We start from the raw sequence: 19,038 nt of genomic DNA, 5'->3' as shown, positions 1-19,038 counted from the left end.
TCATATTATGATTTAGGCTGTAAAATACAATATAAAGAACATAATAATCACAATAGAATGAATGAAATTTCTCAAACCATATTTCTGAATTTTTGTTTCATATATCGAATTAAGTACAATAATTAAAAAATGGTTACGTTAACCTTTCTCTCGAATTAGTTCTATATAGAACTTTACTTAAATTCCATATTCAATGTTACTTAAATTGTAAAGAAAAATAACATAACGTTAAATGTGTTCCCACCTTAACTCGTGTAATGAAAGTTTCGCTTAGATCCGCCAAATTGAAATATTGTTTACATTCTACTGTAAACTCATCGCTCGTTTATAAGACTGTTTACAACAAATAAACTGAAATGATTATAATGTAAAATTGTTTTATTATTAACACCCTGTATTATTATGTTTTTTATTTAAAAAATAAACTTTAAATGTGGTAAAACCCTTTGTGGGTCGACTCCGGCGGCACCACCGCCACACCTATTTCTGCCTAACACAGCAGTGTTAAGCGCTGCTGTGTTCCGGTTTGAAGGGTGTGGTAAGAGCAACACTCTTTTTCGAGGCGTTCCAATTTAGTCATTATAAAAAAAAAGTTAATGAGCAAGCAATATACTATGCACCTGATCGTACATGTAATCAACTGCCACCTTATTGCATCTGCAATCAATCTCAGATTGGATGAGAGTCCTGTATAAGGACGGCCACAGATGCGTTGATACCTCTGAAAACTAAGTAGAAATGCCTTTTGTGTTTTAATAAACTTCACACTATGCATTGCTTTGTTTAACAAAGCAAAGTTTTTAAAACAAAGCAATAATTAATATAGGCAGAAATAGACTAAGAAAAACGGAAAGTTGAAGAGTTTTAACTACTATAATCCTGATTATCTTATAATTAAGTAGTGTATGTGAATGTGAGATGTAAAAAGGATTATTACAATCTATCCAAAAGCCTTGAAAATGAAGATATTGCCACTGCTTGTGATAAGATGCCATGTAAAGTGAAAACTTTTCTTCGGATTCTTACAATGACACACTCTAATAAACTAATAGTAACATACATCTTTCATTTCGTCAGAATCGAACCCACACTCAGATACCAAGTACATAACAGAAAGATTACTTTGTTAATAATCTTTCGAAAATCAAAACCCTATATAAATTGGATCAGTAGTTTTTGAGAAAATTGCAGACATACAAGCTTACATACATACATAACGGTCAAATACAGAACAGAAGAATTATTAACAAATACATTGCCAGTACTTCACATATTCTTCAACAGACAATTCTAAAAATGTTAATAAAACGTTATAAATATTCTAAATGTACATGAATTTCGAGAAATGCTGTTTAATGTTTGACAATATTTCACCCCAGTTATGGATCTCACGGGCGCTGAAACCATGCAGCTGCGGTTCGGTCTTCCCGTTACTGCGATCGGATTCAACTCCATTTGCTTATGAACGTAATTTTTTTTTCTTGTTCCTCTAAACGTATTTTTAAGAAGTAGGTAGCTTAAATATGCCGCAATTGTGAATTCAGTATAAAAAATCCATTCGTATCACAATTTTTAATGCAATTTTTTAAAGTTTATAAATTTTAATTAATTGTTTTTGGGATTATCTGAACTCCAATATCTTGGAATTCTTACAAAAACGCTTCAAATAAACAGATTAATGGATTCACACTAATTTATGTTTAAAAAATCTAAAAGATTTGAGGTGTATGAAACCTTATTAATCCAAACCTCCAACGGACGACCCGCGTGGCGGAGCGGTCACCACATCGACCTGACGCCCAGAGTTTCCTGAGTTCGATCGTCGGCTAGACATATCTAAATGATAAATTTAAGTTTCTGTTTCTAGGTCTGGGTGTTTGACGTTTGTGTATTTGCTTCTGTGTATTCATAGCACCCACGATTGAAGGAATCATAGTGTGGGTATGTGAGTGTACTAATTAAAATATTAAAAAAAAAAACATAAAATACCTCTTCAATACCACTGTACTAACCGCTATAAATGAGTATATTCGCTAATATGTGGAAATATGGTTGTAAAGTTATTTATTCACAGTTTACCTAATGTACCTAATGCACCGTCGGTACGTGCAGCACTCACGCCTATGAGTGGCACATCAATTCGGCATTCGGATGTCCCTAGCGGCCGTGAAATATTACATAGACATCGGTTACTACGGTACTACGGTTGTACCGTTACATTCATTTCCGTACATCAGGAAGATTACAAACTGTTATTTTTTAGTAAAAGCAATATTTTCATGCCTAATTATGGCTACTTACCTTACTTTTTTATTGTTTAACCTAACGATTAGGCATACTTACTACCTGAAGGAAAGTATTCAACGCAGCCTATGGACATTAACAACACGAGAGAAGTCGTCAATGCATCGCCGGCTTTGTATAAGAGCTCTTTTTGCACCTTTTTTGAAGAGCTCCATGTCATAGCGCTCCGGGAATACCTCAGGAGGAATACCTTACTTGCTTGTTTACTTTACCTTACTAGAAAGTATTGGTGTAGCATTGTTTTAATGGGCGTGGCTAGGTGGCGATACTAATTGAATATGTTTCAACTGTTATGTTCTTTTTGCCTCGCTGTTATAAGCGGCACTGTGTTTTAGTCTAAACCATGTTTTGGTCAAAAATAATTTTTTTTTTTTTTTAGGTTGTTTCTCCAGAGTCGAACCGAAGACTCAAGGCTTTCCACCTTCAATACTTCACTCTCGCTCGAATAGTTTAGTAATTCGATAGGTTTCAAATATCTATTTTAGTTCCCATAATGCGAGCGTCGGTTGGAACTGTAAACATTAGCATCGAATGCATCATCAGTACGTGCAATGCGCATGGGACACTATCTATTCGCTATTCAGATGTCCCAGAGGGACACATGAAATATTACAAACATCGCGCCTATGTCTGCTGCATTATGTTCTACTTATATTATGTGTTTTAGAAAGAATTGTTAATGTACGTGACGTTTATTTTTTATTGTTAGTGAACTGTTTTGTAACTTTTACAGCTGAGAATCTAATTACTATATTTTTGTACTATGTTTTTCCTTGGCAGGTTGCGATTATTTTACAGTTTCGAAAAACTTTATGAAATTCATTCCGTAACAAATATTTTTTGTCCTACTAAAATTACCTAAGAGATAATTTGAATTTTTTTTGGAACAATATTAGCTAGTTTGAACACCGGAAAAAATAACACGTACCTATTATTACACTATATTTACATTTTTATTATTTCCTTAACATTAAAAATGACAAGGTTAGCTTTATATTCCAGGAATTGTTTCAATAATGTAGAAAAGTTACCAATTAGTAAACAAAATAAAACCGAATCGCGCAATTACGACAAAATTATAAAGGTATAATCAGAAAATATGTTTTTCTTTCATTTTACCCAAAAAAATTAGACAAGATAAAATCCGGTAATTTGTCAACCATTCCCGTGTACAAGGAAATCTTACATCCGTATGGGAGATAAACATTTCTTCCGAGTGATGGATGAGCGTCACACAGCGAGTAAACACGCCCGCTTCACACAATTAGTCATAAGGAAGGTGAAGAATAAGGTGTAGGTAGGGAAGGTAAGATTAGGGAAACTGTGAAAAATATTAAGGGGTTTTTATTTTTTTTCGTATTTTTTTTTAGAATTAAAAGATGATGACATTCCGGGATAATTTTATTTTTCAGGAATTTTAACAACAATACGATCATTAGTCAAAATAAAAACCGAATCGAGTAACTACAAAATTATAAAGGCATAATCAGACAATATGTTTTCTTTCATTTTACCCAAAAAAATTAGACAAGATAAAATCCGGTAATTTGTCAACCATTCCCGTGTACAAGGAAATCTTACATCCGTATGGGAGGTAAACATTTCTTTCCGAGTGATGGATGAGCGTCACACAGCGAGTAAACACGCCCGCTACACACAATTAGTCATAAGGAAAGGTGAAGAATAAGGTGCAGGTAAGGGAAGGTAAGATTAGGGGAACTGTGAAAATTGTTAGGGCTTTATGATTACTGCGTTTTAAGTTTTACAATTTGAATGAGAATGGGGAGAAACGACTACAAACTATATTAATTGTCTAGAACTCTATCCTAATACAGAGTGAGAACTTAAAATATACTAGGAAACCTCATATATTAAAATTCGTTCAGAGATTTGAGTTTTACGGCGCGTTTAAGAGGAAGACATACATACAGACATAAATAGATGCATACGCTCGATAATCTTACTTTTTACAATCGGGTTAAATCCAAAAATCCGTCTGACCCGTGTAACGGACAATTTCTCGTATGATGAAATCGTCAAATATCAATCTCTGGTAAGCGAAGCATTGGATAAATCGATTATTAATAACGGACGTAGATCTCCAGATACAGATATCCAAACAACGCAAGACGTAAACAGAATTACCACGACGGCCCGTATTGAACGAGGTTGAGTGATGAAACAACATCTCTGATTTATGATCGTCATTTTTACCATTGAATCCTGTTGAGGGTTATGATTTATGGCGTTCCTGTTGGAACTGTCTTTATCCTGATTATTTTGCTTTTGTTGATTTGCTTATATTATTTATGGTTCGTTGGATTCAATTGTTTTTCAAAATTTTGCTCAGGATTTCAATTTGGAGTTTTGCGTTGTTATGTGGGCTGTAAGTTGCAAAAGATTCCACGTTTTTTAATTCCATTATAGGTAATTATGATTTCCTAGTTCGGGTGAGGTATTTACCTGTATTTTTCTAATTTTAAAATGGACCTCCGTTGATAATTCTAGGGGCTTATTTATTATTAGGTTACAATTATCAGGTTACAATATATACTATCAGGTGAAATACGTGATTCCGCCTGATGGTGGCCAGTAGTGCATGGATACCTATAAGTGATCAACCAGAAATCCTACTGGAATCCTAATTAAGGTCAGCTACGGATATAATATGAACACTAAATTGGAATATCTCTTACTTAAAATGTTTATTTTTCAAGTCAGAACACAACAGCGACGGCGGTACCTTCAGAGTCCACAAACCTTTACTAAGTAAACAATAAGCAATAAAAGCGCTTAAAATATAAACGTAAATGTATTCATGATCGATCCCGCTATCCTGGCGTGCATGGCCGTGGCATGCGCTTAAAAACTAAATGGACTTCGGCTTCGCTGGAGAAATATGCAATTTACGTGCAATACGGAGGGTGCACCGTTACATTAAATAACGGTATGGTTCCACAAAATGACTAATACCCGCCTGACACGAAACTTAATTAACTTGGTGTTTCGTTAAAAATGTTTCCTGGAATTTAGACATTAATTATTTTCCTATGTGTACTGTTTGCACATTTTTTGGCAGTGTGGTGAGGTCTTTTTGGTCTTTGTTTTTGAGCGAAATTTATAATAATAACATTTTTTAGACTCATAATCTAAGGGCTCTTTTGTATAATTAGGTTGTATTCTATATTATGTAGTCCACCTGATGGTAAGTGACCAGTGTCGACCGTCGATATCAGGGATCAACCACAAATCCTTCTGGAGTCCTAATTAAAGACATATGGTCATAATGTGAGAACTAAGTTAGAATATTTCTTATCATATCTATTTCTCAACTCAGAACACAGTAGAACAAGATGCGAGGGTGGTACCTTTGGAGTCCAACCACAAACATTTACTAAGTAAACAATAAGTAATAAAAGCGCTTAAAAATATAAACGTAAATGTATTCATGATCGATCCCGCTATCCTGGCGTGCATGGCCGTGGCATGCGCTTAAAAACTAAATGGACTTCGGCTTCGCTGGAGAAATATGCAATTTACGTGCAATACGGAGGGTGCACCGTTACATTAAATAACGGTATGGTTCCACAAAATGACTAATACCCGCCTGACACGAAACTTAATTAACTTGGTGTTTCATTAAAAATGTTTCCTGGAATTTAGACATTAATAAATTTTGCTATATCCTTTTTGTACATTTGGTAGTGTAGTTGGATCTATGGTCTATGTTTTTGAGTGAAAGTTATAATAATACGGTTTTCTATACCTACCCACAGACCTTTAATAGGACTATTTTATGGGTACCATGGACAAAAGTGAATACAAAAACACCCAGACCCAGAACATAAATCTCAATTCATCATCATCATTTTGATGTTTATCTCGGATAGAACCCAAAACCCGCTGCATAGAAAATTTCAGCTCAAACGCTTAGGCATAACTGGTTTAAAATTCAGTTGCATTTAATCCTCACATACTTATGAACTAACGAGGCGACTAAAATACGTTTCACGGAGAATCTCTTTTCTATACGTGCAGTTGTGCAGTTACAAATGACAAAAAGTGGTAGCGTAGTTAAAACTCAATGTATCGATTGAGAGGTACGAGGTTAGAATCCCAGGCACGCACCAAGTCATTTTTAATATAAATTGTTGCTTTAACGTTGAAGGAAAACATCGTGCAATTCTGCACTAGAGAGATCTTTAAAAACAATCTCAAAGGTATGTGAAGTCTACAAATACGCATTTAGCCAGCGCAGTGGACTAACCTAATCTTTTTCATTCTAAGAGAAGACTCGTGCCGTGAACAGTGGGACAGTAATATGTTGATGATGGTGAAGTCTACAAATTCGACCAGCGCAATGGACTATTAGCTAATCTTTCTCATCTTGATAGGATACTTTTGTCTAGCAGTGGAACAGTCATGGCTTGACGACGACAGATGATATTAACTATCAGATGGACTGCGTTCATCTTTGCTATTTTAATATTTAAAAAATCTATATATTTTTATTCTTCTCAATAGGAAACCCTGTATCAAGTTAGCTTCGTATTACGTATTATTCGTATAGTGTCACTATTTCCTCCCCGAGTACTGGAGAGTTATTACTTAAGACAGCGCTTGCCTGTGACGGGTTTATTATTGGCTCAATTTATAGACTGTCAGCGATTTTAACTGTCTAAATTAGCTCTATGATATTTTTCGAGTTACTCGACGTATTTTTTGTAAATCCAAATAAAAGTATTGTCTCTAATATAATATTTGTTAAATTGTGATTGAAGTCTAACTTCATATGAAATATTTATAGCTGATAATTCTGCGTCATATATCTTGAAGTGGTGCGAGTCCAGTCTAGCTAAACATGGATTTACAAATTGAAAACAAAAATAGAATGAGATTTGACAAAGAGCTCTACAAATCTGAAAAGTACAATAGTCTAATTTTTACTTAAAAAACAACAATCTACTCGTACATAACAATTAAAAAATATTTTAACACAATATTACTATTAATTAATAATAAATAAAATTAAACAGAACTATTCATAATTTATATGATCGTATTATTCGAGAAAACGCTATACGAGCTCAAAACGCTGTCTCCTATCACTTGCATTCGTGACAAATTCCCAGATATTTGAAGTATGATAAAATAGTACATTACAATACGAGGACGAAAAATTTTTTTCTGACAAGTGTGAGTTTGCAGGCCGAGCCGCAGGCGAGGACTGCAATCACACGAGTCAGAAAAACATTTTTCGTCCGCGTGTTGTATAAAATTTTATATTACGGGGTCGGAAATGGGGGTTTTGCGCACGCGAAGCGTGCGTAAAACGTCCATTTACGCACGCCGTGATATAAAGTATTTTTTAATTATTTAATAAATAAAATTTAACGGAACAATTCATAATTCCTGTGATCGTATTCTACGAGAAAACGCTACAAGCGGTCAAAACACTGTCTCCTATCACTTGCATTCGTAATACTACGCGACGAATTCCCAGATACCTGGAGTATGATAAAAAGTACTTTTAGCGCAGTGTGGTGCTGTATTGAATTATAAAATGTTCTCCAGTTTCTCTGTTACGAAAGTTCTCTAAAGCTTTTATTGTGAGCTTTCGCTCTGGTTCCACTCGTGTTTGGTTATTCAGTTTTTATAGTATAGAAGTGGCAAAAAAGGTTGCAATCCACTTAATGGCTACTGTCGCCCACGGACATTTGAAATCAACCCCTGTTTACCGAGTACTGAGCTCGGCCACAGATCCGTCGCTACCCTTGACGATTTTTCCTTTTATAATAAAAAGTAGCAGGCGAGCATGCAGTCCTCCTGATGGTAGGTGACTACTCTGGCCCACTGTGCAATCAATCCCAGATAAGATCCTGCCTGAGCTCAGCCATACATGAGTTACTCCTCTGGTTGGTACGACTGAATTAAATAAAATTAGTATGTCTCTCACAGACCTGCCATCTTACGACATTTTTAAAATCAGAACACAGCAGCGCTTGACATTCTCTCTGAAGAACGGAAGCATGTAAGAAGCCGGTTACGTTGCTTCTTTGTACTTAAATTACATTCCACAAGTCATGTTTCGTATATGTTCAATCCTTGTCAACTTTAGGTGGGTACATATAAATATTCCTTGTTTTGTCAGTGTTGCTTCGTGCGACCAGTCGACTTCTTGCGCTTGGCACATAAAACATTCTGTACGTGCCCTTTTACTTCTGCTTTACAAGTGGACTGGCCGTGCTACCACGTGTGTATTGTGAAGTGCAAAAAGACTACTCCTCAGGAAGTTCAGGCTGTGCTTACTTCTTTGTGCTCTGTGACAGCGCGGTTTATTGACGGTGGTTTTATCTACTCTTTTGCTTGGATGAGTATTGGGTACCATTGGGTATCACTATCCGTATTACTTAAGATAAAACCAATGCTTCGAAGGTATTAACTTTATTTCCGCTGGCATAACAATCTCACATTAATAGTTCGTCTAAGATACAAAAGTCTCACAACGCCCCCAATTTTTTTTTTATTTTTTTTATTTGAGCCCCTAAAATCTTTTCAGCCAGTATGATATAAATATAAATAACTAGCTAAAATTATTAGTAATGCGTGGTGGTACTCATAAAGTAACATTTTTTTCTGGCTTCTGAGCAAGATCGTACATTATATATTTTTTGTATTGTAGATACTATTCGAATTTGTTATATATGGGAAACTGGGGACACTTGATCCCCCTTTTGTTTTTTGACCACTATTTGGTAAATATTGATCCGATTTTAAATATATTGGTACTGAAATACGTGGAATTTCATTGGCTATACTAAGTATAAAAGCTAATGATATCGGTATGTAAATTTTGTAACCAGCCCACGAAAACTTTGTATAGGGAATGATACCATGTGTCCCATATATATGTCTGTATTGATCCCCCTCTGGAACACTTGATCCTGAAGGAAATAAGTCTCCTATATTAAACCAAAAACCATACCATATATAAACATATGAAACCAATATGAAAAAAAATATGTTAAAATTGATTTATCATTGATTTATTTGCTTAGTAGATAAAGTAGAAACAACAACAACAACATATCCACTGTTTTGATAAATCACATATACGAGTAACTATGTTTTCAGCTAACATTACTTAATGTTCCTATTTTCACAGAATCTTATGGTTGATATGTTTTTTTCTTGTACCTTCTATTGTTTTATATACTCTAGGCATATTGAACCCTGAAATTATTCAAAAATAAACATTAGTGGATGCTTGATGCTGGGGGATCATATCTCCCATAAGAAAGTGTACCAAGTGTACCCTAGCTATACTGTGGTTATAAAAAGGTATTGTAAAAAAATCGGCTACTATTAACACTATTCTATGAAACAGACGTTTAAAAACATAGATAATGAATAGTTTAAAAGTGTTACTTACCCAAAATAAGTTTACTAACCAATTGTTTAATCAAAATGAAAACTTACGAAAAATATTTTCCTGCGACACGAAACACACAATCATCCGCCATCTGCTTAAATATCAAATTGGACAAGAGTATCAAGTTTAGAAAGTTATAACGTATCATAGACAACCAATGTTGCCACACTAAAATCATATTGTGTTCACAGAAGCTCTGTAAATCCAGTGTACCAAGTCTCCCGTAAGGATCAAATGTCCCCAGTTTCCCCTACATTACTGATTGAACATTAGATAATACTTTATTTTTCTATTACGTGACTTGTTTTTCTCGTTTTTATAATATTATTATAAATTCAAGAGGTTGAGTTTGTATTATATTGTTATTTTATATTTTTATCAGTAAAACATTAAGCTTTCTATAATAGGCATGTTTGAACATAATATTCCAACGTGTTCGTGACTTTCAAAGATAATAATAGCAATTGTGATAAAGTTCGTCGTATTTTGGTTTTATTTCTTTGAGAATGGTTACATAAGTGCGACAGTAAAGTAATACATGAGACAGGCAGCGCAGGCAGTCGTCGAAGTCGTCGGTTGTCGTTGATGTGTCCATTGTTGTTGATGTCGTCGATTGTCGTCGAAGTCGTCACTTGTAGTTGATTGTCATCTAAGTTGCCGATTGTCGTGGATTGCCAGCAATATCGTCGATTGTCGTCGAAGTCGTCAACAGTCGCTATGATGTCACGTCGACTGTCGTGCATCTGACGAAACACGATCGCCGTTTTACGACTGTCATCTGTCGCTGACAACAGACAACAGCCATACTAAAGTCCGGAGCTTGTAAGTAGGTAAGACAGCTAAAAATCTTCGATAGCGTGATTTAGGATTAAGTGTCTTTTTTTTAAACTTGAAGTAGCAAACGAGCAAGCATGACACCTGCAGAAGTCACTACCGCTCGTGAACAACGGTAACTAACCCCATATAGAACAAGGATTCTTTTTGAAGAGAAAAGTAGTCACCACATGTGTAATTCAGCTGGTATCCACACACTCTCACCAAAACATAGAACTGATTGACGTTATAAATAGAAGTGGCAGAGGTACCACCTTGTTTAAACCATAATTCCACTAGTTTTCAAAACGTGCATAAACGTTTATTTTTGACGTTTATAACTCCAATAAATTGTCCAGTTAAATTACTTCATAATTATTCAAGTTATGTAATGAAACTATAAAAAGTTATAAGCTTTAATAAAAACTGCGAAAGTTTTATCCATATGGCATTTTTAATCGTTATAACTGAATTAGGTTGCACGTAACGCAAATAACTCCATTCGTTCAGTTTTATTCTTTGAATGGTTATTTTTCTTATGATATTTCTACGTTATTCATGATTTTTCAAATTAATACCTTAAGGATTTAGCAGACTATTTACTTTGTCACGTTTTTGCTACTTGCTGCTTTCGGTCGCGGGAAGAGAAATAAGTGGTAGAACCATTTGTGGTTTGACTCCGGCGGCACCACCGCCACACCTATTTCTGCCTTATAACAGCAGTGTTAAACGCTGATGTATTGTGGTCTGAAAGGTTTTGGTACGGGAGACATACTTTTCCAAGGCATTCCAGCTTAGTCCTCAGGGCTAGCAGCACATCTGTGGTCAGCATCGGGTAGGATTATAATCTTGTCCACCTGATGGTAAGTGGCTTGAATAGCCACTTACCATCAGTAAAATATTCCGTCATACACAGTTGAACAAACTTAAACCCTTATTAACTTTTCGCTTATCCATTGTATAAAACCAACTGAAATTGTCATATTTTGCTTAAAAAGTTAAATTTCCTGCAAAAAATTAAAAGTATGATTAAAATAATATTGTTTTAAGAGATGGTAGTAACTACCCTGTTCTATAAAAAAAAAAAACATTAAATACATAGTACATGGGCTGCAGTGGCCACTTAGCAACAGGTAGACAACACAATTGCTGCTTCAATCGTAAAAAATACCTATAATGCTTTATTTTTCATTTTATTTGATACGTATTAAAAGCAAAATAATCTCAACACAACGGAGCCGGTGATTACGCACAAATTAATTGGAAGGCCGCTGAGTGTTCCAATTATTTATACTTCGTCGGGTTTCATCCAAATCAATCGTTATGGTATTATGAAGTAATAGGTTTAATGATTAGAAACGATTATAGGTACTAAGATTTTTCCGTACCTACGCATACAAAAAAATTGAAATATTTGTTATTTTTAAGCCAAGTTCTACCCCATTTTTTTTATAATATAGGAGCATATAGTCCACCTGATGGTAAGTGGCTACTGCCGCCCATGGACATCTGTAATCAACCTCAGATAGGATTAGATATTCCTACCTGAGGTCGGCCACAGATGCACCGCTACCCCTGAGGACTAAGCTGGAACGCCTCGGAAAAGTAAGTCTCCCTTACCTCACCCTTCAAACCGGAACACAGCAGCGCCTAACACTGCTGTTATTAGGCAGAAATCGGTGTGGCGGCGGTGCCGCCGGAATTGAACCACAAAGGGTTCTACCACCTTCTAAAATAAGTAAGAAGAAATAACAAAAACATTTCAAACAACTACATTTTAAATTGACACGTTTTGTGTTGTTATATGTTTTTAAAAATAGTTTTCTCATTAAAACTATCAACATCAGATAAGCTCGGCTTGTCCAATTAACGGAATACATTTCGCTATTTTGAAAATTCCCAATTTTATACTCATATCACTATCACTATTATTATTATTTTCAACAAATTTGTGGAAACAATGTTTTTAAAACGAAATGTATTGTTTTCTAATGTCATATCGAAACAAATAAATGAAATGAAATGAGCCGAAACGGAACGGAACGGAATGAGCTGACATATTATAACTGTTAAGTCAAAAATTTAAATAATAAGCGAGCATGTAGTCCATCAGTTGGTAAATGGTCACTGCTTATGAATAAATGTAAGTTAATTTTAAGTTGAATTCTGACAGATTTTTATGTGTGCCATGTAGCCAAGCAATAAATGGAAACAGCTTATCGACAGCTAAGACCTTCCCCCGTGAAGAAATACTTAACGGTGATCCCACGGGGAACAACGAAGGCAGACGAGAAAGGCGGTTTAGCCGGTACAGGTCACCAGGCCAAGTCCGACATACGGGGTCCCTCTAGACCCTATGATACGTAATAGTATTTTTCCCCTAAAAAAAAACACACACATACATATACATGCATACACACACATATATACACACACATACATACACACACATACATCCCATGCGTATTCGCAACTTCTCGAGCAATGTACGCGTTCATGTTTCGTGTTGTACAGGGATTACACCTCCCAAATTTTACAATTAAGCGAACTGTAGGTAAAACTTTCTTAATAGCTAGAACAATCTACTAGAGCCGATATGCGGAACGGCTGATAGCGAGTTTGTAATCCGTCAGATAATCCGGTTTTAAAATTAAATTCCTCGACGCTTTTAGGGTTCGCTCGTCAAACAGAAAACCCTTTTCGTTATGTTGTGTTTGCCTTTAATAATGACGGATAAAGCGTGCAGTCCAATGATAAGTTACTGCCGCTCATGAAAATCTATAATCAACCCAGATAAGATCTGTTTCATACCATATGTCAGCCGCAAATGCGCCGCTACCCCTGAGGACTAAGCTGGAACCCCTCGGACAAGTATGTCTTTTTTACCACACCCTTCAAACCATGACACAGCAGCGTTTAACGCTGCTGTTATTAGGCAGAAATAGTTGTGGCGACGGTGCCGCCGGAATCGAACCACACAGCGTTTTATCATCTTTAAAAGAATTTAAACATGAATTCAAAAACATTATTTCAGTCGTCCCATTCTATTGTATAATTTACTCTACAATCCTAATATTTTTATAATATAAAATGATATATTGTGATATCCTAAAAATTGAAGTCCTGAAAAGTAACTTGTAAAGTCGAAACACGTCTGCCTAAACAGGTTTACATTTTACAATGTTAGTTCATTATGAAAATACACAAAGTTATACTTCGGTTATATGTAGTTCAGTTTATAAAATCCGACAGGGTTTTATTAAAGTTTGCCATCCATCTGAATAATCCAGATTAAAATTTAAAGCAGGAATGTAGGATATTCGTACACTATACAGGATGTTTCATAGATTGGTCGTAGAGGGAAGTTGAAAACTATACTAGATAGAGCTTTCTCTATCTAGTATTCTTTCTCTTCTAGACATCGAATTTATTTTTTTCATTTATTGCTTGAAAAACATGACTTGGAATTCGAAGTATATCATTTCGAAAAAATAATTGTTTGAATAGAATACGCTATTTCATTAAAAAAAACTATTTTCGTTTTGCGGGTAGTAAACATAAATGTTACTTTGACTTTAAGTAAAATTAAATTATTATATTTTTTTAATTTCTCTTATTGATATAAGTTTACTCGACTGACTAGTCCCGATAAACATCCTGTATACTAAAGACTCAAAACTCTACATTTTTCTACATAATAAGAGGTAACTTATCTCCCCTTACAAAACGTGCTCCCAGAATTCCCTTTTGTTCTTCAAATAGAACCTTCCTTGACGCAAATTGTTTTGACGTCATTTGCGTCCATTGTGGTGTCTTTTTGTTATTTTTCCAGTGTTTGATGTATGTAATATAAATTTATATCTTGACTCTCTTGTTTGTGTTTCATGAACATTTAAGCGAACTTCATGAAGCTTAAGATATTACGCTTGAACAATCGCGCTAAGTTTTTGTTTCTGAAGCTCAATAGGTACTTTGTAAGAATGAAGGCACTTAGTGTTTGCATCTGACGTCGTTTGTGTAAAGTATTGGAAAGTAACTTAGTAGTCAAGGCTTTATCTTGTAGTTTACCAGGCTAGTCAATTGCAGTGTTTACCAGATTTTGTGAGGTCGAAAGATTTGAAAAAGCTTTTAAAACAAAAAAATAGGTAAATTTTCAGCCCCTTAGGGGGTTCATTATTTGTTTAAAGAAAAAAATCACGTACAGTCAGTTTACCTGTTTAAGAAATGTAGTCGTCACAAGTTTTTTAACTCTTTGATATCTCGCGATAAACCACGCCTCTTTACCTAAAGCGAGAACTGTATTATGCAATAATTCCTTACAAAATTGGACCGCGTGTACACATTACCAAACATAGGTCGTAACGAATGTGTGACAATGTTTACAGTTCTCTGTCCCGATCTGAAAGGTGATAGCTGCTTACACTAACTAGAACACCAAAGAGGAAACACAGTTACAAAGGAAACGTTTTCGTCGACGTTCATTTGAGAACTCTAATGTCAATGGAAATGGTTTACATGGTTGTATATAGTTTAACTATGTACAAACGTAGACGGGCTACTCCCTACTGGCGTAGTTATGTATAAAATGAGTTACTTAGAATGGATAAAATGATTAGAAAACTTGTGATTCCTATCCACTATATCAACAAAGCAGTGATAGCTTAGGGCTTGAAACCCAGACCCATAATTGTTTGGGGTTCAAATCAAATCAAATCAAATCAATTTTTTTTTTATTCAAAATAGGTTCTTTACAGAGCACTTTTTGAATGTCAAACTACCACCACTTCACAAGGTGTTTCGTTATGGAAAAGAAGCGGCGAAAGAAACTCCATAACACACATCTTTTAAAAAAATTGGATTTTACAATGTTAAACTTAAGCTAATGGTACATGTGGAGCTGGAACTACTTCAGACCACACCGTTTCTGTTCCGTTCGAATTCCAGACACTTCTGATTTTCTAAGTTACATAAGTACCTATTAAACAGTAAAGAAAACATCATAAGGAAACTAACACGCCACATAATTCTTAAAAAATGTCAAGGGTATGTGAGGACTACCAGTTCGTACTTGGCTAGCGCGGTGGAATATGGCCCAATCCTTTTCTTACTACGAGAAAACCCGTGCCCAGCAGTGGAACGGTAAATGATGACAACCTTTCACTATACAAACAATACACTTGATCTGTTGTCCAAGCGATCCTTACTGAGGAGATTAAAACTTACAAGTTACACAAAATGGACAAGTCACCGTGCCACTGTCACTAGCGAGGTCGTTAAGTGGCTGTAGAGAACTTTTCTAATTAGGCGAAGGGCATTAATCTTCCTGACGGCCCGATTCGGTGTGACTGGCAGAAGCCGGCGAATTATAGAAATAATTACCTAAGAAACTGTATTGATTGGACGGGATATTCAAATTTTTACATTTTTACGTGATTTTGGAAAGTGGTAGAATCCTTTGTGGCTCTAGCGGCATCACTGCCACACCTATTTCTGCCTCATAACAGCAGTGTTAAGCGCTGCTGTGTTCGGGTTTGAAGGGTGTGGTAAGGGAGACATACTTTTCCGAGGCGTTCCAGCTTAATCCTCAGGTAGCGGTGCAAGTGTGGCCGACCTGGGGTAGGAATATCTAATCCTATCTGGGGTTGAGTACACATGTCCATGGGCGGCAGTACTCACTTACCATCAGGTGAACGGTATGCTCACCTGCTACTTCTATACTATAAAAAACCTCTTTGAAAATATGTCCATAAAAATTAACAAAATATTATAACACCACAATAGTAACTCTAGGAATTCAATAGAGGCACTTCATCCCCTATTATAAAACATACATTGCACGTACTCCAGCCCTTTGCGCGGTGCGGTGCTGTTCAAACAACTTTCCCTTTGTCACGTAATGCACGTGTTTACGTGACGTTTAAATATTTTTAAACATCGTAATTTTTAACATGAAAAGGCTTTTGGGGAATTTTGTATTTTGTGCATTTTTGGGGTGGAGTGCAGAGTTTCAGTTGTCACAGTTTTCACCCTCGAAAATAAGGGTGTAAGTTTGACAGTTCTGTCTGTATATACATACAAATATACATTTGTCAATCATCATTGTAATCATCTAAACGATTAACAAACACACACACACACACACACACACACACACATAAGTGTCTATACACTATGTTCGTTCTTAGTAAATCGATCGATTGAATTTATTCAATTTTGCCTAATTTATTTCGACGTTAAAAAAAGTAGTGATAGCCTAATTGATAAGAAACTCGGCCTCTTAATTGAGGGGTCCGTTAATAAGAAATTCATTATAACTTTCTTAAACAGTGAAGGAAAACATCGTGAGGAAACCTGCATACCTAATCTTAAAAAAAAAGTTTTCATAGGTATGTGAAGTTTACCAATTCGCTCTTGGCCAGCGCGGTGGACTATGATCTAAACCGTTTCACTTTGAAATGAGACCCGTGCCCAGCAGTGGGACAATAATCGGTTCACGAGGACACAAACGAAGAACCACAGAATACACCTTCAAATTTAATGAACACATTCAAAAGACTTAAGTTCCCACTCACCGTTTACGTACTTAGTTCGTTTAATTATAAACGTTTATTTTAGTAGATACGAGCGTTTACGCGAACGTTTATATTCAGTACCGTTTACGTAATACACATAGCTGTTGTTTATTGTGCATTTAAAATAATGTGTACAGGGAATATGAGTATAAATAACGCGGTAAACGGAAAGCTTAGGGGAATTTAATATATTCCCGTGAAATATATTCTTCATAAATTCCCGTGTATATTTATTGAAATTTATTTAAGTAGTAAGTGTTCTTACACGTATTTGTAGAGACAAATAGCTTGCTTAGGATGCTTGTGTATCTTTTATAAAGTTTAGGAGCAGATAAACTTGTAGTCCACCTGATGGTAAGTGGTTACTTCCTCCCATGGACATCTGTAATCAACCTTAGATAACATAAGATTTCTATCTGATGTTGGCTACAGATGTGTCGCTAAGATTGAAGACCAAGTTACAATAGGCCTCAGATAGGTATGCCTCCCTAACCACACCCTTCAAACCAGAACACAGCAGCGCTTAACACTGCTGTTATTAGACAGAAATACGTGTTGCGGTGCCTCCGGAGTCGAACCAAAAAGTATTCACCTTTTTCATTTGCATATTAATTTAGAATATTTACTCTTTCTACGCATAAAGAGCACAATATTTGTCTGTCTTTTTGTGTGTGAATCTAAAGAAACTTGATACCACGCTTCTAGCAAAAAGATCCACTTGTTAATGAGTCTCTTGGATTACAGATCGCTTCATTATTTAAATGCAGGAGCAGTTTGTTGCAGCCACCCGTCTGCACTCTACAAAAACTTAATACCGACTAATTATGTTAATTTAAAATGCATTTGTGTCGAGTTTTCGAGATTCGACGGGAGATGGCGGTGTTTCCTGTCGAGTACTATTTTGAATCACACTATCGAAGTTTTTTAATCATATACATATATCAGCTCCGAACTGAGACTATCGGAGTATGGGTACTCACCATTATCACGACAAGTGATGGTGGCAAGACATGATGCATATGATCCCACTGCTGGATACTGGTCTCGTCTCAGAGTGAAAAGTGAGGATTACGCTAGGTAAGTGGAAATTGATTGACATATCCTTGAAAGGTTTCTTCACGTTGTTTTCCTTTCCCGTTTATCAAGTACCTTAGCCTTGACAGTAAGTAATTGTCAATACATATAATCAAACACAAATATGATTGAACTTCCACATAAAATCGTTAACTCGTTACAATATAAGTCGTCCTTTGAAGACTAAATTGGAAGCTGTGAGTCTTTTCCTAACCCCACCCTTCAAACAACCAACAGTAATAGATGTGGTTGGTGTTCTGCAGGTAAATCTTTTAGATCTTTAAAGTTAACGCAGCAATATAACTTTTGGCAAAGCCTTAACTTAACCAATTCAGCGCGCCATTTAAACTTTAACCTGCGAAGTTTCTTTTATTGACCCTATTTCACAAAATAGAGGGTAATTATAGCAATCATCACGCTTTGGCACAAAATCAGAGTAAAGCGAGCACCGTTCGAAAATATAAATGTTTTTCGCGTGACTTGAATCTTAGTGCAGAAGATCATTAGTGACTCTTGTTCTGAATGCAGATCAGTTACCTTCTTTGTTTAAAAGCTAGTGATGGACTGTTAGTATGAAGTCCGCTCTGTCACTTTGGTGGGATTTTTGATTCCATGCGTCTCTAGCCCTCTTCTTTTATAAATTGTCTATTTATTCTCATTGTTGCTTAGTTCAATTGAATAAACCTAATACAAAAACCTCTCTATCAGCATCGACAAATCGCCTATTAGTATAAAATTCTGCCTACTAATCCGAATTAGTTGTTCATATGTCCCCAACACCCTTCAAATCAAAACACAATGCTTAATACTTCTGTTAATAGATCGAAATTGTGACGGTAGTGC

Source organism: Epargyreus clarus, unplaced genomic scaffold (assembly GCF_041222505.1).
Source record: "Epargyreus clarus isolate Ecla_fem2 unplaced genomic scaffold, WU_Ecla_fem_2.2 ptg000017l, whole genome shotgun sequence".
Lineage (NCBI taxonomy): Eukaryota > Metazoa > Arthropoda > Insecta > Lepidoptera > Hesperiidae > Epargyreus > Epargyreus clarus.
The sequence above is the reverse complement of the archived record's forward strand: the minus strand, read 5'-3'. Positions refer to the sequence as shown.